The sequence below is a fragment of the Dermacentor variabilis genome, chromosome 6 (assembly GCF_050947875.1).
Source record: "Dermacentor variabilis isolate Ectoservices chromosome 6, ASM5094787v1, whole genome shotgun sequence".
NCBI lineage: Eukaryota > Metazoa > Arthropoda > Arachnida > Ixodida > Ixodidae > Dermacentor > Dermacentor variabilis.
The window spans coordinates 159,446,259-159,470,497 of NC_134573.1; the positions used below are offsets into that span (position 1 = coordinate 159,446,259).

Sequence of the window (24,239 nt, forward strand, 5' to 3'; positions counted from 1 at the left end):
GTACGATTATATATATATATATATATATATATATATATATATATATATATATATATATATATATATATATATATATATATATATATGAAACACACTGTGAAGCTGCTGTCATGTTGCGCAAACGTTTCGCGATCAATACCACGTTTTTCAATCTAGGTAATTAGACGTCTTCGGGTAAGGGAACCGGACCTCTAACGTTCACTGCTCTCACACTGAAAGAATGCGCAGGTTCTTTCAGTGTGTACCCATGGGAGCAAAGCCATTCCAAATCTCCTTCAATTGATTAAATTTACGGCTGCATCCTCTCGGACCAAATTCAGGCTTCACCAAACCTAACCACCTCTCGAATAAACCTATTCCTTCAGTAGAATAAAGCTTGATTCTCGTATTGGCAGCAGACTGCGATCAAAAGGGACTAACTGTCACTCTTGAAACCAGCACCTCATACAGGTGCAGGGTGAGGTATCTATCACGTGTGCCCTTGTAGCTCGTCTATATAGCTTATAAAGTCGGGAGACAATGACGAGGAGGAGGGGACACGTCAATGACAACGGCGCACGTCAGATGAAGTTGAACAAGCATTGTCCAAGATGGAAAGGGTGAGAAATGAGACAAGTGCGAGGGCGGGAGGGGCACACGTACACACACACTACACCCACAAAGGAAGCCGCCAAAGAGAGCGCGGCGCGTTGAAGCGATCCCGCTGTGCCTCGGCCATCTGGAAGGCGACGCCCGAGCACACACACACGTACGATGCACACACACACACACACGGGGGAGCACACGCACGCACACCAAGCGCGCACACAGGGCCAGCCGACGAAAAGCGGACTCCCACCGAGCGTGTCTCGCTCGGCGGGAGACTAATCAAGCGGCGGCAGTCTGCGAAGAGCACCGCAACCACCGCGACACAGCGGAGACGGCCTCGGGTCGCCAGACGCAGGAAACGTCAATAGAATAGGGCGAAAGGAAGAAGAAAAAAAGAAAACAAGCCGGAGGGGGGTCCATGAGCACCGAGAGCAGATGATGACAGAACGCGGCCGTCCTCTGCGCTTGCCATTGAGCGCGCACAGTTACGGCGGCCTGCCGGGTGAGACATCCGGGAAAGGCGAGAAAGAACAATAAGAGACGCGGGATGAGAAATGCTGCAGCGGTCGAAACGCACCAGCGAGCACGACCTGTCAGAGTGAGCGCAACTTTCCACACTCATAAACGTTTGCAGAAAAATATTATAATAATAATAAATATAACGGCCATCGAGAGCAACGCCAACCGGATGAAAGCAGCTCGTAGAGTTGACAGAGCTTCCTAGAAAAATTACGCACTAGACAATAACTTGCGTTGCGATCGATCAGCCATACCATGGGATATGACGTGTAGTACGCGGACTAGTGTAATCTTGCTTCCGACTTCGCGCGGTCTGGTGGCAGTGTACGTTAAGCCTCACGAAATTTCTGAAGAGCATGCTTTTCTGGAAACAGCAACACAATAAGTACCTGCGCAAATGAATAATCATTGGTCATGCCCTCCTTGTAATGTAACATCTTGTGAAAGAAGAAATGGCGCATATTCAAAGCTGTTTAAAGCCAGAAGAAATAAGCTTAAGTTAATCTACTACCCCTCCGACACAACAACGCGAAGTTGGCCTACAGTTGGTTAAGCATCGTTCCGAAGAAAACCGCATAGCAACAGGACCGAGGAAAGACAACATACGCGCTCACTATCAATAACCAGCCGGGTAAACCAGCAGTCGACAGTCAGCGCCCGCGTTTTGTCTTTCCCTAGTGCTGCTGCTTCGCTGTTTTTTCTCGCAATTACCCCTCATTTCTGTGCCGGCCGAATCGTCATACTTGCAGCACCCACACAACGCTACTACATGCTACCAAAGATAGCGTCATTGACTCTACACCCGCAGACAGCTAAGTGCCAAGAGTCTCTCTGGTGATTTTTGCCGGAAACTCTATGGCATGTAGTACCACCGTATATACGAGTCTCCGGCTACGCGGGAAAAAAAAAGGCTAGTTTTCCGCACCGACGCGCGTAACCACACGGCGCAAGCGCTGCATTCCAGAGATGGGGCAGCGAATGAGCAACCCACAGAAGAGACGGAGCTGCGGCCCATCCGAGGAAGAAAGAACCGGAAGGCTGGTTGCTGCTGCTAGCTGGCTGGACTGAGAGACGAGCACCGCACGGCATCCCATCGGACGGCGCGCGCCGTCGTCCGACGCTAATCGCCCCCGGAGGCACGCGGACAGTGGAAAACCGGTCCGCAGGCATCCGCCTGCGTCGCAAGCTCTCTGCTATGATTGCGGTGGGATCGGTGGGGGGGGGGGGGGAGGAAACACGGGGCGCAGAAGAGGGGATCGACGCCCACGCTACCCCTCGCGCATATCTCACGCCGATGAGCCCTCATCGACGTCCCACGTGTATCCGCCAAGGGAGAGAACGAAGCGAAAGAGTGAGAGAGAGAGAGAGTGGCTGCGAAATGCATACGCCCTATAGCCTCCCCCTTTATGTAAAAAAAAAAAAAAAAAGAAAAAGCGCGCGATGCGTGCAAGCCGGCCAATATGTAGCGCCTTTCGCAAATGCGTGACTCGAGGCGATAAGTTCTCTCGGCGCACATGCGCACGCACTCGGCGGCGTTGTTGACGAAAACAGAGTTCCCATGGAGACGCCGAAATCACGCTGCGGGTCCGTCGACTGAATCTCTGCGCGAAAGGCGTGGCGCAGGGAACACCCCGAGTTCGCAGGAATTGAGAGCCCTTTAGTTTCGTATTCGCCCCGGCGAGTTTCTCGGCGAAAGAAGTTGAACAGGACGAGGAAGCCAGAGAGCATAGCGCGACCTTAACATACGCGTATACAAATATGGGGCGAGTCAGAGGCCGCAGCAGTGCTCGAGACACTCCGCATGAAGCTATTAACAGCAGCGACGCAAGGAAGCTGCAAGCAAGCAATAAACAAACAAATAAATAAATAAATAAATAAATAAATAAATAAATAAATAAATAAATAAATTCACAGTGTCTTACACTGACCTTCCATTTCGTCTTTGCTTTTCGCTGCTCCGAACGAGAACCTTGGGCGGAGTTTAGGAATTTTACTGGTACCGTTGTCATTAACTCTCGCCAACACTTATGCTACAGGGCTTTGCCATTAACAGTCAAAATGCGCATCAACATTTATTGGTTGACGTAAGACCATGCTGTCTAAATTCTGCCTTTTCCTTCACATGATGCATGAAAAAAAAGTTAGACCACGGTGTTCATTACGACAGCAAGAAAGTCCCGAAAAAGAACTTGCCGAGCCTCTATCGAAAGAGCGCATGCATACTTAATTACCAGCGGATCAGAAGCTTACGTTTCCGTCCACGAGACTTTGAGGAGCAGCCACCAACTGCAAAATATGCAGACGACTGAATGACAGTTAAACGGAAAGACGGAGACGAAGTTAAAGGGACACTAAAGTGAAAAATGATTTCTTCTGCATCAGTAAATTACCGTTATACAACACCAAAAACACCACTCTTACAACGATAAGACGTTTCATAAGCCAGAAAGAATGCAAGAACGAAATACGGGTGGCGACGCCTACTTAAGTTCCCGCACCTGGGGGCTGTGACGTCTTGAATTTTGATGGCATCTTCTTGGGCCTACTAATTATATATAACGGTACAGATTGACTGTATTGTGTTCTAAAGGAACCAAATATTAAATATGGCAAGTTTCGGGAACATTTATTCAGCCAACGCGGCCCAAATGCGAAAACATACTTTGGAATCCCTGACGTCACGCTGACGTTCCGGCGCTGCGGTTTCGGCGCGAAATTCAAATACTGATACTTGGACCTTCAGTTTCTCCACCTAATAACCAAACTATTTCTTTGAAATGACTGCCTGCAGGGTTCTCAAACAATGCTTCATTAGTCTACACTGATTTATTGTTTCGCTTTAGAGTCCCTTTAACTCTTCACTTGCTTATTGTATAACCATGGAAGCGCAATACAGTTTTCAAGTTGTCGCCGTTAAAGAACGGGCAATTCCGGCGTCCTCTAGTGTCCTAATGTAACAGTAGGCCCCACAAAGGCAACCGGGATCATACTCTGTAACGCCAAAACAAAAATGGAGGGTCACACCGCCAGAACTCGGTGGCGTTGGGTTTCGTGTTCTACACCCACCGACATGCCGAAGGTTTCCTGTTGCTAGTTAACAAAGGGTCGCCACACGTAGTGTAGAAGGGTGGCTATCCGCGACGATCCGAGTCGATGCGCTAAAGGGAGGCATCGGCAAAGATCATGGCGCATCCACTTCCGTCAACAACTCGGAAATAGAGCACCGCACGCGAGAACAAAGGAGCGTTGCGGGCAACCTCGGGCGGTCAATCAAAGCGGGGATGTTCAAGAAATTGCGTGCAGTGACGCGGGCTGCAAGCACTAAGGGGCAAAAGGCGCAAGCCGACTGCCTGCCCCGACATCACCACACAGTTCCACTTTTCCTAGCCTCACTGCAGCGTCATAAACGTTGGCGACACGGTGGATGTAAGAGAAATCACAGCCTACTGAGAGATGTCCGCACACAGGGGAGTACAGACAGCCTTTGCCAAAAAGGTACATCCCACTAGGCACACGGACAAGATTTAGACGATACTGTTAGCGTCCTATCGGATACTTAGCACTGCGAAGTACACGAAATTGGGAAAACAACAAGTCCTTATCTTTATTTTAATGAGCTTTGCCAGCGGTACTTGCGAGAAAATGTCCAAAAGACGGCATCTATTCTATTCCGTGCTTCAAAGGGGATATCCTGTAGGGTTCGGAAGTTAACCAAAGATTGGTAGGCCGCTTGGCTTTGGAAGCCCGCGGTAAAACTGCAAATGAGGCAGTGCAGGGTGATATGGGATGAATTGGGCTTCTTTTGAAGTCACAGAAGCGCAGAGCAAAATTAGCTGTGAAGAATAACTCAGGAACACCGATCAAAATAGATGGGCGGCTAAAGCGTACAAGTATCAGCACATGAAAAACGTGGACAGAGAATGGAGGAAGAGGTCAAGAAAGTTAGCAGCCAAAACAGTGCAAATGAAAATGCAAATAGACAACCACGAGTCATCAGAAAGAAAGCGAGAGAAACGGAGACGGCGAATCGAATGCAAAAAAAAAAAAAGATACCATAGAGATTTACAAGAATGGGAAGAAAGAAATTAGAAGGGAAAATCTGTACGATAGACCATGGAGATCTCCAACAACGGGAAGCAAGAAAGTTAGAAGGGAGAACCTGTACGATAACACAGAGGCCAGTGCGTTACACTTTGAGGCCCGAGCTGGTTGCATGAGGACAAAAACATACTTCGCAACAAGGTGAGGCATGTGCATGCTCCAGGGAAAAAAAAAAAGAAAAAAGAAAGAACGGAAATCACTGAGCACATCATAATGTAACGCGGAGGGATTCCCCCAGTGAGACCCATAGGTAACGCACACCTTCCAGAAGCACTTTGATTTAAAGTGGACGGAAGCATCAACCAGTAAGCAGTCAAGCTAAACAGGTAGAGTATCGGTAGAAAAAAAAGCAGGGAAGACATTGATACAGCATAGGCAGCGGTACAAAGTAGATACAGAAGTGCAGAAGAAGAGAGTGAGAAAAAAAAAGAGTAAGGAGATGAATACAAAAATGATAGAACGAAAAAAAAAGAAACAGAGAAAACTAGGCTCGGCGGGTATCACTGCTCTGTATCAAAGGGGATGCCAAGAAATAATAATAATAATAATAATAATAATAATAATAATAATAATAATAATAATAATAATAATAATAATAATAATAATAATAATAATCACTATTATTGTCATTATTATTATTATTATTATTATTATTATTATTATTATTTTCATTATTATTATTATTATTATTATTATATCCAACGCCATTATGAGATTAAGTGATGTTATGACAAGAGAACGCGTAAAGGTCAAGTTATATGGGTATTTTACCTGCTTCTCCATCAGGGGAACGGTCATACGTACAGGTCCCACTAAATGCCGGTAGGACACCGTGCGAATAACGTAAGGTGTTCTCAGACAAACAAAGAACATTGGAAAGACGCGTCTATGTATAGACCGTTTTATCCGCGCTACGGCAGCAGTTTGTTTGTGACTACAGCAAACTTCTGGTCACGTATTTCTCCCCGCCAAGCTAGCCAAGGAAAAATAAGTATTTGGTTCCATAGTTTACTATATATGTATATAGTTATTCGTGTGTTGTTATAATGCATGTGCCCCTAGCGTCCAGCTGACGCGTGTAGCTTTCTTGTTATATACTTAGCAGTAAAATTCCCTTGTCCAACATTCTATAGCTGCACAGCAAAACAAGTGCCAGCGGAAGTGCTCTATATATTTACGCGTTTTTGTACCGCGTGCTGTTCCGGAGGGCTTAACCGGAAGTCGCTCCAAAGCTGTGTGTGTAAACGTAAAATAAAGGGGTCAACACAAGCGATGCACGGACGCGCCGAGCGCAGCCTAGGCTGCGGACACGCAGCGTGCAGCATACACGCCTACGCGGTCCAATTGGAACTCGGCGGCGAAGCTCACGCAAGCCGCCCACCGATCACCCGGTGGCCTCTCGGCTTTCGACTGCCGCGCCTCCTGCGACCAGGAAGCACCAGGTGGCCGAGGACGGGCTGTTTTGCCTCGCGCTGATACAGCGGGAGGACGCGAACGATTTTCTTCCGGGATGCGAAGGTGTGTGACGCCATGATTGTCGTTTCTTTTCTTCTTCATTTTTTTAACGCGCTTACGCTACCCGTTGTAATGGTGCGCCGCTTTTATCTCGACGCCAAGTGCCACAGTCAACAAACAGTGTGTTATTTAACGCACGCAAAAATTTGGCTCGGAGACGGTCGCAATGTTGGGAGATGTGCAACTTCGAGGCCACTCGTGTGCAGAAGACAGGCGCGGTGCTGCTTGTTAGGTCCACGGTGTTTCCGCCCGAGACTCTCACACGCCACCTTCATTCCTCCAGGCGATAGCATCGCCTCTAAACGAAGGCCAGCATCAGATGACCGCAGCAAGTACCCCGAGACGTCGCCAACAGGCGATACGTAACCCAGTGCGCGCGCTCATCAACCCGTTCACAGTGGGCTGGCGGAAACGAGGACAACGGTGAGCGCGCACGCTCGAAAAGAGAGACGAAAACATCTGCAACGTAGTTCATCGAGTGCCAACAATTTGAGAAACGAGAACATTGCCTCAAACAACGTATATAGGTTTCGGGGCCGCCATGAAGCTTCACTCACACGATTAAGGCAAGCAAAGAGCAAGGATCATACCAATCAGTTACGGCTGCTGGGTACCTGCGCATATATGCGTTCTGGTCAAACACCTAGTGAAATGCACCTAGCAAGAAAAATAAAAAGAGAAGACGCAAGCTTAGATGATCGCACACAATCTATAGCAGCGACACTAACGCCTTACTGAGAGAAAGAAAGCTGCGGAAGTGTATGGATTGAACAAAGGTGTGGCTTGACAGGTAAACGGGCAGAGTCGCAGGGCATCGCACACCTCTGCCAGCGATACTCGAAATGAAACGTCATTTCTTTTGAGCGAGGTGGAGTGTGGCACTGGATGCCGAATCATCTGACAAGTCAAAAAAGATTAAAGTCAGCTCATCCGCCGAAAAAGCTGGAAGAGAGAGAGAGAGAGAGAGAGAGAGAGAGAGAGAGAGAGAGCAAAGAGAGCCGAACTACAAGAGAAAACAAAAGAACGTGGAAAATTGTGTGTGTGCGCGCGTGGGTCGGGAGGGGGGAAGGGGGTTGCTGTTAAAAGCCTTTGCGCCGGTGCACACGGCAACAAGACGGGACACCAAATCACCAGCTACCAACGACAGTCTCGACTCGAGGAGCGACACTCACCGAGAGAAGGTCCCGGGCGGACAATGGCGAAACACTTCGCGGACTGCCGCAAAACGCAGGACCGGGTATTGGCAGAAGAGGGGGGGGGGGGTGGCAACGAGCGAATTCCAACGGAACACTCGACGGGGCGCACCTATAAGCACCGCAAAAAAAAAAAAAAAAAACCATAAACACAGAAAACGAGAGTGTTGTGAGCGTCGTCCCAAATCACAATGACCAAAGAGGAAACCCCCTCGGGCTAAAGATTTTGGACGTCCCCGAAAGCGGCCAAATAACAGGCGGCGGCAGACAATGCGAGCCCCAGGAAGAATGGCAGTGCGGCGGGAGCAGTTGCGGAGGCGGGCGAATGGGGAGCGGCGCATTCCGCGGCGACGCAGTGCCAACAGTCCCGGGCCGCCGCCGCCCTTCACGACGCGATTTCCCACGACTTGCACAGCACGGTGGGAGGAAAGGTGAGTTATCTAGTAGAAGAAACGAATAACGGCAAGGAAAGTTGCCAAGGCAGAGGGATCCGGCATCTATTGATGCTGGCTCTTGACGTGAGCCACGCCGCCATGGAAAAAAAAGAGAACGTTGACGCCCGAAGTAGCCCAACGAAAAGCGTTTGTATGAACACGTTCGTAGCACTTCTTTTCAATCACTTCCGAATAAGGCAACAATGTAAAGGCGCCTGGTTCGAAGCCATCGCTGTGACAGCCACACAGACAAACAGAAACAGAATACGGCCTTGTTTGCGGCAACACTCGACGGTGCGCGAGTAGTGGAACGACACGTGTCCGGCGCTGAAGTTATCGTGCCAACTAGGCACAGCCGACTTCCGTTAACTCGACGTTGGTTAATTCGGCTATCCTCTTAACTCAACCGCCCTTTTTTTTTTTTTTTCTAGAGCACCGAACACGCTCACGCATATTGAGTATGCTTCGTTTAATTGTAACGCTGAATAGCAAATAGTAATTTTGCCCGTCCATTCGCTGTCGAATTAAAACAAGTCTCACGAAACATTCATGACCACGGCTCACGAACAGCGTGGAATATTCCTACTTCCTTCGTCGTCAAAATCTATAATAGTGATCGGATGATATAACAGCAGGAAGAATTGCCGAGTCCTGATGTCCCAAATCGACAGGGCCTGCCACAATGGGCGGGGTGCTGCTCTCGGGTTAATCTCGGCCACTCGGAATTGACGAGAAGTCAAGCCATGGAACAGATGCCACGCACTCTCTGTAGAAGGGCGTAAACGATCTGCAATGTTTAGGTGAGTCAGCCCGATATTACAGGAGTAAATTCGGGAGCAAGTGTAAATAACTCGAACTGCCACGTTCACGCCACCGGCGAGTTATCGGACGGTCTGGGCGCCTACAATCAACTTTCGAATATCACCAGCGATACAGACGCCGAAAACACTCCCGCTTGGAGGCTACTCATTTTTCAACTTCAGCCACAACGACGTCCGTTCTCTCTTGTGCTGGCAGTTCAGAGGTCGAGGGAACAAAACTTGGGTTAGATAGCGGAGCGCACACTTGCCGCTTCTATCGGGAGCTCTCCGGGGGGGCGGGGGTTTAAAAAAAAAAAAAGAAAGAGTTCCATACAAGTAGTGTCCCAACAACGTCTCTGCGTCGAGATAGTTGTGGCATTAGAAACGGCCTCGATTAGCGCGAAAAAAAAAAAGAAAAAAGAAAGAAAGTTAGGCGGAGGCTCAGCCGAGAGGGAAACAGCTCACAAGATTACGGGCACCAAAGCGGTAGAGCAGCAGAGGCACCCTTCGAGCGTTTTGCTTTGTTCCATTAGTACTTTCCCCGCCTATTCTTCGGCACAACAGCAGCCCGCTGCGGTGAGGTGTTGCTCCGGTCCGGGCCGGTCCCGCGAGCTGTCGATGAGTCAGCCCGGCGCGCTGGGCCACCTCCCCACCCCTCTCACCTCGCTCGGGGTGCGCGATCGTTCCTTCGCTCCCGCCTTTGTTGCCGCGTCGATTTGTGCAGCGAGGCGAACCGAGCTTCGCCCGTCCAGTGTGCCCAATAATAATATTTGGGGTTTTACGTGCCAAAACCACTTCCTGATTATGAGGCACGCCGTAGTGGAGGACTCCGGAAATTTTGACCACCTGGGGTTCTTTAACGTGCACCTAAATCTAAGCACACGGGTGTTTTCGCATTTCGCCCCCATCGAAGTGCGGCCGCCGTGGCCGGGATTCGATCCCGCGACCTCGTGCTCAGCAGCCCAACACCATAGCCACTGAGCAACCACAGCGGGTGTCCAGTGTGCCCACTACAGATAGATTGACCAGGTGAACGCGGGCGGAGAAGCGCGGTTATCCCTCCCGTGGTAAACGAAAGCGTGACAGTAACGCACACTACACACAACGGATATGCGATGACTCGATGGCGCAAAGACGCATGATGCGTGCCTGCAACACATTGGGCTTCCGAAAGGGTAGGTTAGAACCTGCAAAGCGGCTTTACATCTTTTTTTTTTCTTGCGTTCCTAATACAGACCGCTAGGATAAACGCGCCTGTTACTAGAACTCACCACCGCCAACACTGGGAATTAGTACAGCGTGCCTCGGGCTAACGCTAAAACGTAACGACTGAATTACGGGTGTTAACAAGCAGAACGCACGTCCGGAAGCAATCCATAGACGATGAGAGGTACAGTACTGAAAATTTGTAGGACGCTTAACCTTCAAGAATGGAACGCGATAGCATTTAAAGATCCCTGACTGCTTCTCACGCTTCCCGGCAACTGCTACTTATGTAACCGTAATGTTTACCGGGAAACGCTGGCGGCGAACACTATGCACGAAGAAGAGTTTCTGGTAGAAACGCGGCCTCTTAGTGGGCCGCGATGGATGGATGGACGCTATGAACGTGCCCTTTGGCATGGGGTGGTGCGTTGCGCCACCAACCTCTTGTTATTATATTGCCCAATGCCCTACCTATGCTAAAAAAAAAGGAACAAAAATACACATACGATGAATTCTCAGCATCAAACTTTCTGAACTCCTATTGTTAACTTTATTTTTGTAGGCCTCCGTTGTTTGTCATTTCCCTACTTTTCTTCAACTAGTCTTCCAATCGCCTCTTACTAATCTCTACAGCGGATATGTTTACTTTCCTCCTGCTCTCGCTGAACACAAGGGCTCCAAGGGGGGCAGATGTGCCTAAATCGACCGCTGGGCAGATATCTTCACATTCTAATAAAACATGCTCCATCGTTTCCCTAGCTTTGCCGCAGCAAGCACATGCTTCTTCTTCCTTGTTGTTTGTTCTAAGAATCCTGATCTCCCTTGGAAAAGTAAAGAGCTTCTATTTGAGTTAACACAAATTGTTTCTTTCGTGATTTCGTTTTCTCCTCTTAAGCAGTTACTCATAGCAGGTTTCTCTTCTTGTGCCGCCACCCATGAGATTACCTCAGTTTCTGGTTTTCTGCTTGACGCTCTTTGTTTCCATGTTGCTCACCATACAGGTCACCGTATACTTGATGGTAAGCTTCCTAGTTATTTTTCCCTACTGTGATGCGGTGGAGGCGAGCGCCATCTGGAGGTGTTGCAAGTAACCGGGCGCACCGCTTTATGGCCTTTGAGATTTGCGCACGCCGGCGCACGCAAATCTCGGAAGCCATGGCCTCTTTATGAATGGTAGAAAAATTGGAAAAGGGGCTTCTGTTTTGAGTTTCTGCGTAACAGTATTATGTTTTCTAGTATATTCAAATTACAATCTAAGTCTATCATGCCCGTAGCTTGTGTGTAAGCCGTACTTTACGATTGTTCTGACAAGTTTTATATTGAGAAATTCATTTAGTTCAGTAACTTCCTTGCACTACATGGCAGTTGGTTGGGTATGCGTGGTTCGAAATGACTTTTGCCGAGACGCTGGATGCAGGACGCCGACGCAGGATTTTCTGCGACATGGGGCCCTTAAGGTTATCACGTTAAAACCCAATTAATTGCAACCACCACAGGTTATTCGATGTGCGCCCAAAGCGCGGTACACAGCCGTTTTTGCATTCCGCCTCCACCGATGAGCGGCAGCCGCCGGATCCGCGAATCCTTTGTCCCTTGTCGGTTAGTCCTTCGTCACTTTCTTTGGACAGCGCACCGAGGCCACAGGAATGGCCTCCGAGATCCGGTGGCGCGCGCGGCTTCCTCGTCTCTAAGGCCACGCTATCCAACACGTCCAAGCCGCCGCGCCTCGATGGACGCGACAGGAGCGTTAATCAGCCGAAGGGCCAAGGCGGGAGGCCACAATGAACTTGCGGACCACCCGGTGGCTTCGCGGGACCGGCCAGATGTAGCGGGAACGCCGACCCCGCTTGGTTCGAGAGACAAAGCGTTTCCCTCCAGCGCGATGCCAGGCGCCAAAAAGGAGCTTCCGCATGCTGCATGTCGCGCTGCGAAAGAGCCGCGCCAGCGCACAGTGCAACAACGTTCCTTGCAAGCGAGAAGGGGGAGGGGGGGACGACAGAAACGTAAAGGCCCCTCCGCCGGCTGTCCTCGTTCGCCGGCGGCAGAGGCGCGGGTCGAGGGGCACACAAAACGAGTCGGTCGCCGCACGGAACGGGGTCGCCGGGGACAAAACGACGCCGTTACGACGACGACGGCAGCCGCCGGTCGCAGCTTGGCGTAAGGGCACAGCGCAATTGCCGCGTAGATGCACTGCGAGCAGGCGAGGGCTCGTTAGCGGAGGCAGGCGCGGCGAACCATCTCTGGGCTTCCAGGAGAGCTCCGACGCGAAAGTGCAATACGCATGCCTACTGCATTATTCGGGGGGCGTCCGATAACCCAAGTTTACTGAGAAAGGGCAGTTTTGCGTCAAGAGCAAGATTCTGGGAGGGGGGGCGTTTCGCGCTGTGAGATGAGAAGCGTGTAAAATGAGAAGCCGGCCAAGCTGGTAAATGAAGACACGGCCCTGTTTCAGCCATAGGTACAAACAACGACTCCTCGCCAATCCGCCAGAGTGAGTACGCGTTGCACAGACCCAAAGATCCGCATTTCGTTCCCGGTTCCCTTTTCTCCACTCTCCGCTACAAGCGGGTCGGCACGCGGTCTCTTTGTGATGCTGAAGGAATGAAGAATGGCGGAATCTTCTGCAGCGTGTTGACGACTACTGCGGCGCCTGCACCTGGCAGTTGAAGAAGTAAGACGGCTGGTCGCCACAAAGAGGAGGACCAATGCGGCGCGCCATACGCGCTTCGGCCCATCCTCCCGCCGACGCAGCGTCCAGCGCACGCGCGATGGCGAAAGGAGTTAGATAACGCGCCGCCGTGCCCGGGGAACGAGAGTCGCGGCCCCCGAATTTAACCGCACGTGACGGAGCGTCGAGGATACAAAAGGACCGGGCGGCGCCGAGGTAACGCCCGAATGCTTCCTGCCGTCTTTTGAGACGTGGATTCGACGGGTGGCCACTTGCTTCGGAAGCTGCGTGGCGGGGAGCGGTATCATCGCGCCAGATGCGCAAAGAATACTTTTGTCTTGCGCGCTGAACCTTAGGGCGACATCGGTTGATCATTTACTACACACTTGGCGATGTCTCCATGCTTGTTTATTTAGCTTGCGATGGTTCTTATTATCCCATTTTATTGCGACAGCAATTAAATGGGCACCGCCAGGCGAATTTTCGCCGTCGTCGTGTTTGAGACGTTCCGAATATCTTTGGGCTTATGCAAGTCGTACGTGCAAGGTAGATGCAATACTGCTCAAAAGCCAAAGTTGGTCAGGCCACGTCTTATGTTCTTGACCGAATTATTCCGCAGAATTTTTAAGAGAATGGCAGCCCGCAAACCAACGTCACAAAACAGAAAATTCACAGTGCAGGGATTTTATCTCAAATCTTCTCAGCCCAGTAAATACTAGAAGTGCAAAACAATAACAGTGATCAAACGTGAAAGTGATGCAATCTTACTGGCGCGGCTCTTTATACGGACAGCGCTGTGGAACCTGTGCGATGCAATTACAGGCCCTACACGGCGTGTTTAAAGCGTTTCAGGGAGCCAAGAAATCGTCGAGCACGCGCGTATGCCGCGTCAGACGGATTCGGGTATACTTAGAACATGAACAGATCAATCACAACGCAGAACCTTGCTCTCGCTGTCAGTGCTTCGTCGATCGGGCGAAACCGCAAATTCCTTTTGCTAAATTCCAAGCAATGTGGTAAATTGAAGGAGCGCTTAAACATGATTCCAAAAAAAAGATAATGGTGCTGAATACATTTAGTTACTTTATTTTATTTTTCTTACTCTTTCAGGGGCCCTCACAGGCGTAGAGAATGCGGGATAATCAGTCGCGAACGGTGCGAGTGAGAACGGTGATTGAGGCAGGCCACCAAGGCACACGATGCAAAAGTGCAACGCGATGCCAGTGCTGCTGAGCGAGCACAGGCATACGCCTACACCGACTTCTGGGCTTCGCAACAAGCCAAAAGCACACCAGTCAAAATGTACTCCACGTACCGCGACACTTACACGCGAGTAACGCAATTCCTAGTGCGTCGCTTTGCCCACTTCAATTTCAAGTGAGCTTTAAGTCGGCTCAAGTACGCCCGCGAGGACACCGACGAAAGGTAAGCTAATGTCGCGCGACGTCACCTGGAAAGGAATCGAGGAGCAAGCGCGGAGCTTACCAACACGTCGCAGATGGGTTGTCTTCCGGTGCGCCGAACACGAGCTGTGTCAGGAGTCTAATCCAGGATGCGTGGAGCACAGCCACAACCGCCGATATCAAGCTTTGTAATAATAATTTAAAAGAGAACTACACCATGTATTCCTGCAGGGACCGTCAAGCACACGAGACAACTCAGCTACGGCCAACCCAGCGCCTTCTTGCAAGGTCAGTGTTCGGCGCGAGCTGGTTTCTGCCAAGGGGAGAAGCGAGCCTGGGGAGAGGAGGACGACCCGTTCGGACGGCGGCCAAGCTGGGAGGAGCCCAGGCGCCGATCAGAAGGGGGATCGCGCTGGTATGCAGGCGGCAGCAGCACCTGTTCACAAAGCACGCGAAACCAGCGGAGGCCCCGCGAGCGCTGCACAGCGAAAGGCCTCCAGTGATAGGCCACACCAGTAATCCGCACGGAACGAGGTCTCGAAGCCGAGCTCGGCTTCCGAAGAGACAGCCGCAGCAATTCCTTCGATCGCAGACGACGTTTCTCTTTCGCCGCTTCTGTCACACCGTCCACGACTAACGCAAACTCGACCTACGTGACCGCGCGGAAACGACGCGTTCACAGACGGATGATGGCGACGAGAGGAAAACGGCGCGGCGATCCGACCGATGACACGATTCGAGCTGGAAGTCAAGCCGCCAGCCCAAGCATCCCGCAACACACACACACGCACACACCGCTCGCAACGAGACGCTGCTCCACTCACTGCAACGAACGACGACGCGCCACTACGGCGGCGCTGGAGGACGACTGGCCGAACCGAAAGCGGGCGGGCGAGGGCGACACTCGTGAACGGGGCATGCCGGGACATGTAGAGAGAGGAAGAGAGAAGCCTCTCGTCGGTGCCTCCATCTCCCGGCGCTCCCGGGCAACGGCTCGCCAGTGACTGAGCCGCACCCGCGCAGCGTTCGACGGAACCCCGCCGTTGTTCCCTCCACTGAATTTCTAATTACGAGTGTCTCTCCCTGGGCCATTGTTACTGGGCTGCCTTTCTCCGCACTGAGAGCCGGGCGAAGCCCTTGCAGAGGCGCCACGGGTCCTCCAAGTGCGTCCATTATTCAACCGGCGAGATGTTCTCTTCCACCAGTGAGGGACAATCGAGAGAATCGGGGCCCAGAGTTGGAAACGGCACCACGAACATGTTATTAACCAGGAGAAGAAAGAAAAGAAAAAGAGAAAAAAAAAGGAAGACATAGAAAAAGACGGACTAAAGCAGGAAAGGGACACGCAGCCAGCCGACCGATAATTAACTTAGAGCTGTTGCGTTTCGCCTGCGACACGTGGTTTTGCCGGCGCGACTGCGGCGGGGCGGCAGACATTTTGGCCCGATCGTCGTCGCCGCAACACTCATCGCCAGGTGTTTCCAGGCGCGACTGCGGCGATGCGACCGCCTAGGGATCATCCTCGCATTCCAGTCATTGTGCCCGAAACAGGCGATGCCAAAGCAGGGATCTCATTCCAGTCATTGGGCCCGAAACAGGCGATGCCAAAGCAGGGATCTCGTTCCAGTCATTGTGCCCGAAACAGGCGATGCCAAAGCAGGGACCATCCTCTCATTACAGTCATTGTGTCCGACCGGCAGCGCCACGACAGGATGCTACGAGATCGTGCTCGACATGGTGCTACGGCATCGCTACGACAGTGTGCGTCACCATTAGCCCATTGTACATTCACGTGCTCGTCTTTTGAGGGGTTCCTTCTTGCCCTCAACTGCGAGAGTATAAAAACAGCTGCCCCCGGACGCCAAAGGGAGGGCTCCGATTTCTTCTGTTGAGTGAAGTGCTCTCCCGTCTCTCTACTTCGGTCAAACCTGACCGCCAACTCTTTGCGATGTTAAAATAAACAAGTTGTTTCGTTGTTACCAGTCGACTCATGCTTTGCCGGGACCTTCGGATGCTTCCCGTTGTACCCCAGGCCGCCAGGCCAACGCTACCCTTGGGGCTTGCGACCCAGGTACAACCACGGGCGTCAGCGCCGAGTTCCCAACCGATCGTACCAGCGGTCCGATCCAAACATCTGGTTGGCAGCGGTGAGATCGCCTCCGACTTCAAACAACTGTCTGCCAGCGGTGAGATCGCGACAACGGAGGCCAGCAGCAAAGAGATGCAGTTGACGGTATGCTGAGCAGCTCAACGACGATCCGGGAGCAGTGCAACGAGCCCTGTGTGACGACTGGTTGCCTGCAGCGGAACGACTGCGCGGAATTCCTGCCTGCGAGGTTTGGTGAGTGCGGGACTTTCTTCTTCTGAGCTTTGCCAGGCTTTTGTTAGTGTCAGAAACAGAGCTGGTAATTGTGGTTGTCGTTGCTGCCGGGTTAGTTTGCGGCAAGACAATAGTAAGCAGTAGAGAAAGCAGCATTCAGAGCAGCCATGGATTTGAAGTCGTTGCGCAAACCGAAATTGTTGGAGCTTGCAAGAGAGTTGGGTCTGGATGTCTCAGACAAACTAAGAAAACCGGAACTGATAAAGGCTATTCTTGAGTTAGAGGCTGAGGATGACGAGCTGTCGGAATGCCTTGAGACCATTGAAGAGAGAGAGACTGCAAAAAGACAGGAGCGCGAACTTAAAGAACAGAAAGAAAAAGAAGAGCGTGAACGTAAAGAACAGAAAGAGCGAGAGCAACAAGAGCGTGACCGTCAACACGCTTTGGAAATGAAGCGTCTTGAGGTAGAGATGGAACGCGCTCGTAATGGAAGTCAAGCACACGGTGCAGGAGAACGAGTATTGTTCAAAATGACTGACCTGATGCGGCCGTTTAAGCTTGGAGAGGACATTGGTTTGTTCCTGGTTAACTTTGAGCGAACGTGCGAGAAGCAGGGGTTCTCTCGGGAAACGTGGCCACAGCGCTTGCTCACTTTGTTACCCGGCGAGGCGGCCGACGTAGTCGCTCGCTTGGATAGAGAGGAGGCAGAGGATTTCGACACAGTGAAATCGAGTCTTCTAAAAAAGTACCGGCTGTCTGCGGAGGCGTTCCGTCGGAAGTTTCGGGAAAATGAGAAAGGCAGAAGTGAGTCATATACAGAGTTTGCGTATAGGCTTATGTCGAACATGCAGGAGTGGCTCAAAGAAGAGAAAGCGTTTGGTGACCACGATAAAGTTCTGCAGTGTTTCGGGCTAGAACAGTTTTATAGTCGGTTACCGGAGAACGTGCGATACTGGGTCTTGGATAGGCCAGACGTGAGTACGGTGGCTAGAGCCGCTGAGCTAGCCGAGGAGTTTGTGACGCGTCGAGCTCGCGGAGCTAAGGACGGTCAAAAGGGTGAATTTGGCTCGAAGTTTGAGAGGCCGAAGTTCACACCCATGAGAGCAAAGGGGAACACGCGTAGTGCGGATGCGAGTGGAAGCAGTGCGACCGAACCTAAGGAGACGGCGGCAGCCGAAGCCGAACGCAGAAAGCGGTTCGAGATGAGGCGAGCGGGCGTTTGTTATACGTGCCAGAAGCCGGGTCACTTTTCGGCGCAGTGTCCGGAAACAACACCAAAAGTTGTGTTTTTTTCAATAGGCAGCACTGACGAGAACATGAAGCTTCTCGAGCCTTACATGCGAGACCTCCTCGTAAACGGGAAAGAGTGCCGAGTGCTTCGCGATTCCGCAGCTACGATGGATGTAGTTCACCCGTCTTACGTAGAACCCCATATGTTCACGGGCGAGTGCGCGTGGATCAAGCAAGCCGTGGAAGCTCATAGCGTGTGTCTGCCAGTAGCAAAGGTGCTTATTGAAGGACCTTTCGGAGCGCTTGAGACGGAGGCGGCAGTGTCATCTATGCTGCCACCCCAGTACCCGTACCTATTTTCAAACAGGTCCGATCACCTCCTGCGCGAGAAGGGGCTTTTGTTTGGTGAAGCTAGTGTTCAGGCCTTAACCAGATCGAAGGTTCGGGAGCTCGCTGCAAAGGCGGTAGTTGCGGGGCCGACGTTATCAAACAACGAAAAAGGGTCAGAGGCGCAGCAAGCTGATATTCCGAGCACGCCCGAACTGAATAAACTTGAGTCTGTAACGTTAAAGGCGCCAGATACTGGAGAGGAAACGCCCGACGCGGGAAAGTTAGAAGAGCTATCTACTGATTTGCTCATCGCGCCTACGTCAGACGGACTTGATAGGTTGCTAAAAGTCAGCCGGACGGCTTTGATAGCCGAGCAAAAAAAGGATGGCAGCCTGGAAAACGTGCGCTGCAATGTCAAAGAGGGTATCGCCAGGAAAACTGCGCGTTTTGTGGAAAGAGGTGGAGTCCTGTACCGGAAGTATCTAGACCGCAGAGGAGTGGAGTTCGATCAGCTGGTCGTGCCTCAATGCTATCGTCAGGATCTGTTGCGCTTGTCACATGGGGGTTCGTGGTCCGGACACCTAGGAGTTAAGAAAACTAAGGACCGTCTCTTGCAAGAGTACTATTGGCCAGGGTGTTTTCGGGACGCAGACCATTTCGTGAGGACATGTGACACTTGTCAGCGGGTGGGCAAACCAGGGGACAAATCAAGGGCGCCGTTGAAATTGGTACCTATCATAACGGAGCCTTTTAGACGGCTCGTTATTGATACAGTGGGACCTCTGCCGGTAACAGCCACGGGGTACAGACACATTTTGACTGTGATCTGCCCAGCGACAAAGTTCCCTGAAGCAGTGCCGCTTAAAGAACTCAGCTCAGTTGAGATAGTCAATGCACTACTGTCCATATTTGCGCGAGTTGGTTTCCCTGCGGAAATCCAATCAGCTCAGGGCACAGTGTTTACTAGCGCTTTGACGACAACTTTTCTCGAAAGGTGTGGGGTAAAGCTGTTACACAGCTCAGTGTACCACCCACAGTCGAATTCCGTGGAGAAGCTCCACTCCGTCATGAAGCGCGTGTTGAGAGCGTTGTGTTTTGAACATCGAACTGACTGGGAGCTGTGTCTGCCTGGGGTGATGTTTGCTTTACGGACCGCGCCGCATGCAGCTACGGGGTTTTCGCCAGCTGAACTGGTGTACGGTCGCTCGCTTCGATCTCCGCTTCGCATGCTTCGAGAATCATGGGAAGGTAGGGGCGACGACCCAGTCGTGGTGGAGTACGTACTTAAGCTCCTCGAACGCTTAAGAAGGGCACAGGAGTTGTCAGGTGAAGCAATGACAAAGGCCCAGCAGAGGGCCAAGGTTTATTATGATCGGACAGCCAGGGCCCGTCGTTTTGAGGTTGGCGATGAGGTCATGATATTGCGCACATCGCTAAACAACAAACTAGACGTGCAGTGGGAGGGCCCAGCACGAATTGTTCAGAAACTGTCGGACGTTAACTACGTGGTAAGTCTGCCAGGAAAGCGGAAAGCACAGCAAGTTTACCACTGTAATCTGCTCAAACCTTATAGACAACGGGAAGCCGTGGTGTGCATGATGATAAACGTTCCTGAAGAGCTTCCGGTCGAGCTTCCAGGACTAGGCTCAGTGACGAACAGGGAAGACACCGGTCAAGTCATTAGTGACCTTATCAGTAAAGCACCGCTGTCGCCCGAGCAGAAAACCGAACTACACCAGCTATTACAAGAGTTTCAAGGTCTGTTCTCTGAGAGGCCTGGTAGGACTTCTGTACTTACTCATGATATAGAACTTACCTCCACAGAGCCAGTACGATCCAAGGCGTATCGGGTGTCACCCCGCCAGAGCGATATTATGGAGGCTGAGGTAAAGAAAATGCTACAGCTCGGTGTTATTGAGGCAGGTGAGAGTGATTATACCTCCCCTTTGATTTTAGTTGAGGTACCGGGCAAGGAACCTCGTCCTTGCGTCGACTACCGCAGGCTTAATTCCATCACTAAGGATCAAATTTATCCGATCCCTAACATCGAGGAGCGCCTTGAGAAAGTTAGTAGCGCTCAGTTTATTTCCACCCTAGATCTTGTCAGGGGTTATTGGCAGGTTCCACTTACAGAAGAGGCTAGTAGGTATGCGGCGTTCATTTCACCAATGGGAACATTCCGTCCTAAAGTGTTGAGTTTTGGTTTGAAGAACGCGCCATACTGTTTTTCAAGTCTCATGGATAAAGTGTTGCGGGGACAGCAAGAATTCGCTTTACCGTATCTAGACGACGTAGCGATATTCTCCGCATCCTGGTCTGAGCATATGACACACTTGCGGGCAGTGCTAACCCGCCTGCGCGAAGCGGGCTTGACAGTAAAGGCTCCTAAGTGCCAGTTAGCACAGGCCGAGGTTGTCTACCTCGGTCACGTGATTGGTCAGGGTCGTCGCCGCCCCTCTGAAATAAAAGTGGCCGCTGTGCGAGACTTTCCGCAACCGCGCACCAAGACCGATATTCGGTCGTTCTTGGGTGTCGCCGGCTACTATCAGAGGTACATCCCTAGGTACTCTGATATCGCGGCTCCCCTGACGGATGCTCTAAGAAAAACAGAGCCTCAAACAGTCGTCTGGGACGAGACAAAGGAAAGAGCTTTTAGCGCCCTAAAGAGTGCCCTAACAAGCCAGCCTGTGCTACGATCGCCAGACTATACAAAAGGGTTCATTGTTCAGTGCGATGCTAGTGAGCGAGGCATGGGCGTTGTACTGTGCCAACGGGAAAATGGAGAAGTAGAACACCCCGTCCTGTATGCTAGTCGTAAGCTGACCAGTCGTGAGCAGGCGTATAGCGCCACCGAGAAAGAGTGTGCGTGTCTCGTGTGGGCCGTTCAGAAATTGTCATGCTATCTAGCCGGCTCGAGGTTTATCATTGAGACGGATCACTGCCCTCTCCAATGGCTGCAGACCATCTCTCCCAAAAATGGCCGCCTCCTGCGCTGGAGCCTCGCTTTACAACAATATTCCTTTGAGGTGCGTTACAAAAAGGGGAGTCTCAACGGTAACGCCGATGGCTTAAGTCGAAGCCCCTAACGTAGGAATCAGCCTCAAAATTGTTTGTTACTGATGTTTTTCTTCCTGAGGCAGGATTTTTTTTAACATATTGCTTTTGTTTAGTGTTTCAAAGTGATGATATGCTTTCTAGTGCAATTTTTCAATTTGTGGACGCGTTCTGAGTGATGCTAGACTACTGTAGGGAACTAGGCAGTGGTATAAAAAGGGGAAAGAGCCTGGCAGGGCTTAGTGAGGGTTGTGCCGTGCTTGCTGACTGAGCGGTTGAGTTTCAGCGTAGTTCTAACGCTTGCCGGGAACGAGAACAAAAATGTGAACTCTCCCGAAGTCACTTTGCAGTGTCCCGTGCGAACCTGAACGAGAGAACGAGGCCTTCTCTGTGCGCTGCGCTCAAGAAACGTCGAGGGACGCCCGACTTCGGTTATGAGCATCATCGAGCGACATCCCTCCGGACAGCGGATGCAGTCCCCTGTCCATCGGGATCTCCTTCCCCCGGCGGGGCGGTCTGTTGCGTTTCGCCTGCGACACGTGGTTTTGCCGGCGCGACTGCGGCGGGGCGGCAGACATTTTGGCCCGATCGTCGTCGCCGCAACACTCATCGCCAGGTGTTTCCAGGCGCGACTGCGGCGATGCGACCGCCTAGGGATCATCCTCGCATTCCAGTCATTGTGCCCGAAACAGGCGATGCCAAAGCAGGGATCTCATTCCAGTCATTGGGCCCGAAACAGGCGATGCCAAAGCAGGGATCTCGTTCCAGTCATTGTGCCCGAAACAGGCGATGCCAAAGCAGGGACCATCCTCTCATTACAGTCATTGTGTCCGACCGGCAGCGCCACGACAGGATGCTACGAGATCGTGCTCGACATGGTGCTACGGCATCGCTACGACAGTGTGCGTCACCATTAGCCCATTGTACATTCACGTGCTCGTCTTTTGAGGGGTTCCTTCTTGCCCTCAACTGCGAGAGTATAAAAACAGCTGCCCCCGGACGCCAAAGGGAGGGCTCCGATTTCTTCTGTTGAGTGAAGTGCTCTCCCGTCTCTCTACTTCGGTCAAACCTGACCGCCAACTCTTTGCGATGTTAAAATAAACAAGTTGTTTCGTTGTTACCAGTCGACTCATGCTTTGCCGGGACCTTCGGATGCTTCCCGTTGTACCCCAGGCCGCCAGGCCAACGCTACCCTTGGGGCTTGCGACCCAGGTACAACCACGGGCGTCAGCGCCGAGTTCCCAACAGATCGTACCAGCGGTCCGATCCAAACAGAGCCTGGAAACCGTCGAGCGAAGTAGTAGCGCGTTTGATTCACACCGCGGGACTCGCGAGAAATGGCTATTCGGAGAGCATCCTGTGATTCACCCGCCCACGTCGCGCCCTCACGTTTCGATGTCCAAGACATCCGAGTAAAACCGAAATCGCTTATGGGACGTACACTATAGAAGCCTAACCTAACCTAACCTGAACGATTGATTGTGTGTGTACCAGTGCAAAGCGTAAACTTCTCTCTTCCGTCTCATTTTTCAACCTCCTTTCCCAAGTGCAGGATTGCGTACCGGGCTCAGCCTAGTTAACCTGCCCGTGTTTCCCTTATGACCTCTCTCTTTCTCTTTGCATATCGAGTTTTAACAAAGCAATAGACGCGGAACCCGAACACGGGACAGTTAACGTGCCCGCCACCACACTTGCAGCTTTACACGAGGTAGTTAGGGCTGCTGCGACCGACCCATTTCTCACTGTTCCTTTCGATTATACCCTTGGGTAAGTAAACCACCAATCAACCTTTCTCGAAACGGTGATTAGACAGATGGAACGGCCATCGTTCATATCCCGGTAAATATGCGGATTCTATACTCAAGTAGTCGAAGCTAAACAGCACAGGATTAGGTCGTTCCTGAGGATAAACACCGCGCATGAGCACCGAGAGCAGATGGTCCCCTCTCCTGCTGCAAATGGTTCAGGTATCAGCATCGACCGAGTCTCATGCGTACGTCTGCATTACGAAACGTAACCTATCTTAGGAATCCAAGAACAGCAGTTCGGTGCATATGCTGTACTTCCCCGGTGTTGGAGATGGCTAACGTATTGCGCGTGGCGCCGTGAGCCGTACGCTATCTTCCCGGTTCTATAAGCTCCCTCTATAGCTTAGCTTACGCGAGACATATGCGTTCGATATCTCTAAAAGGGGATTTCTCCCACATACGAGAACCACTTAACAGGCTCCGGCGCAATAAAAATGTTCCGTTCACAGGGCGCAAACCGAGAGGCAAGCGCCTCGCCTCTTCTCCGCCGGTTTGCCGAGCCGCATTCGCTAGTCGCCGGAAGCCCGACTTAGAACCACGCATGGAGCGCTGCCTGACATTCATGTGCCTATCGATTTCGATTCACTCGCGCTCGCCACGTGCACGGGGGCAGGCAACGAGCACGCACGCACGCAGTCAGCGCGTGCGGTTTCGCAAACCATCCACGCAGGTATGTAAGCACTCCCAGCGCGGGGTCTTCTACTCTAAGCTGCGAGAGAACAAAAGCGCTGGAAATACAAGTCTAAAAGCAGCGGGTTTGTTGCGGCACGTGTAGCGAATAGAGTAAAGACTGGGCTAAAAGCTCCCTGTAAATATTTCAGGCTCGCGAAGTGAAACCGCCGTCGACCTTATCACTGTGTTAGGGATCGAGAGCACGACGAAACGGGGATGCTCGGAGTAAGTATAAGCGCCGGGGTTCTTTCTAAAAGCAGCTTTCTTGTTTTATTTTTTTGGTCGTCGCGCACTCGGCATCACCGGGACGACGCGTGCCGTGGCATCGGTCGTGCGTTTAATATTGAATGCTTTCACTTTGCCATCCGGTCGATGCCGCAGCGAGAAAAACCGCTTAC

At 51.5% G+C, this 24,239-nt stretch overlaps 1 protein-coding gene across 4 annotated transcripts in view; it reads right to left on the reverse strand.

Annotated features, from left to right (window-relative positions):
• The window catches only part of PlexA (plexin A), a 350,566-nt gene that overhangs the window by 163,597 nt on the left and 162,730 nt on the right, over positions 1 to 24,239 (reverse strand). For 2 of the 4 annotated variants that reach the window (XM_075696441.1, XM_075696439.1), the window contains exon 1: positions 14,510 to 15,291. The exons of the other annotated variants lie outside the window; for them this stretch is intronic. The gene's annotated coding sequence lies outside the window, so the exon portion shown is untranslated. Of the gene's footprint in view, positions 1 to 14,509; positions 15,292 to 24,239 lie in introns of those variants that run through there. 4 annotated transcript variants of the gene reach the window in all.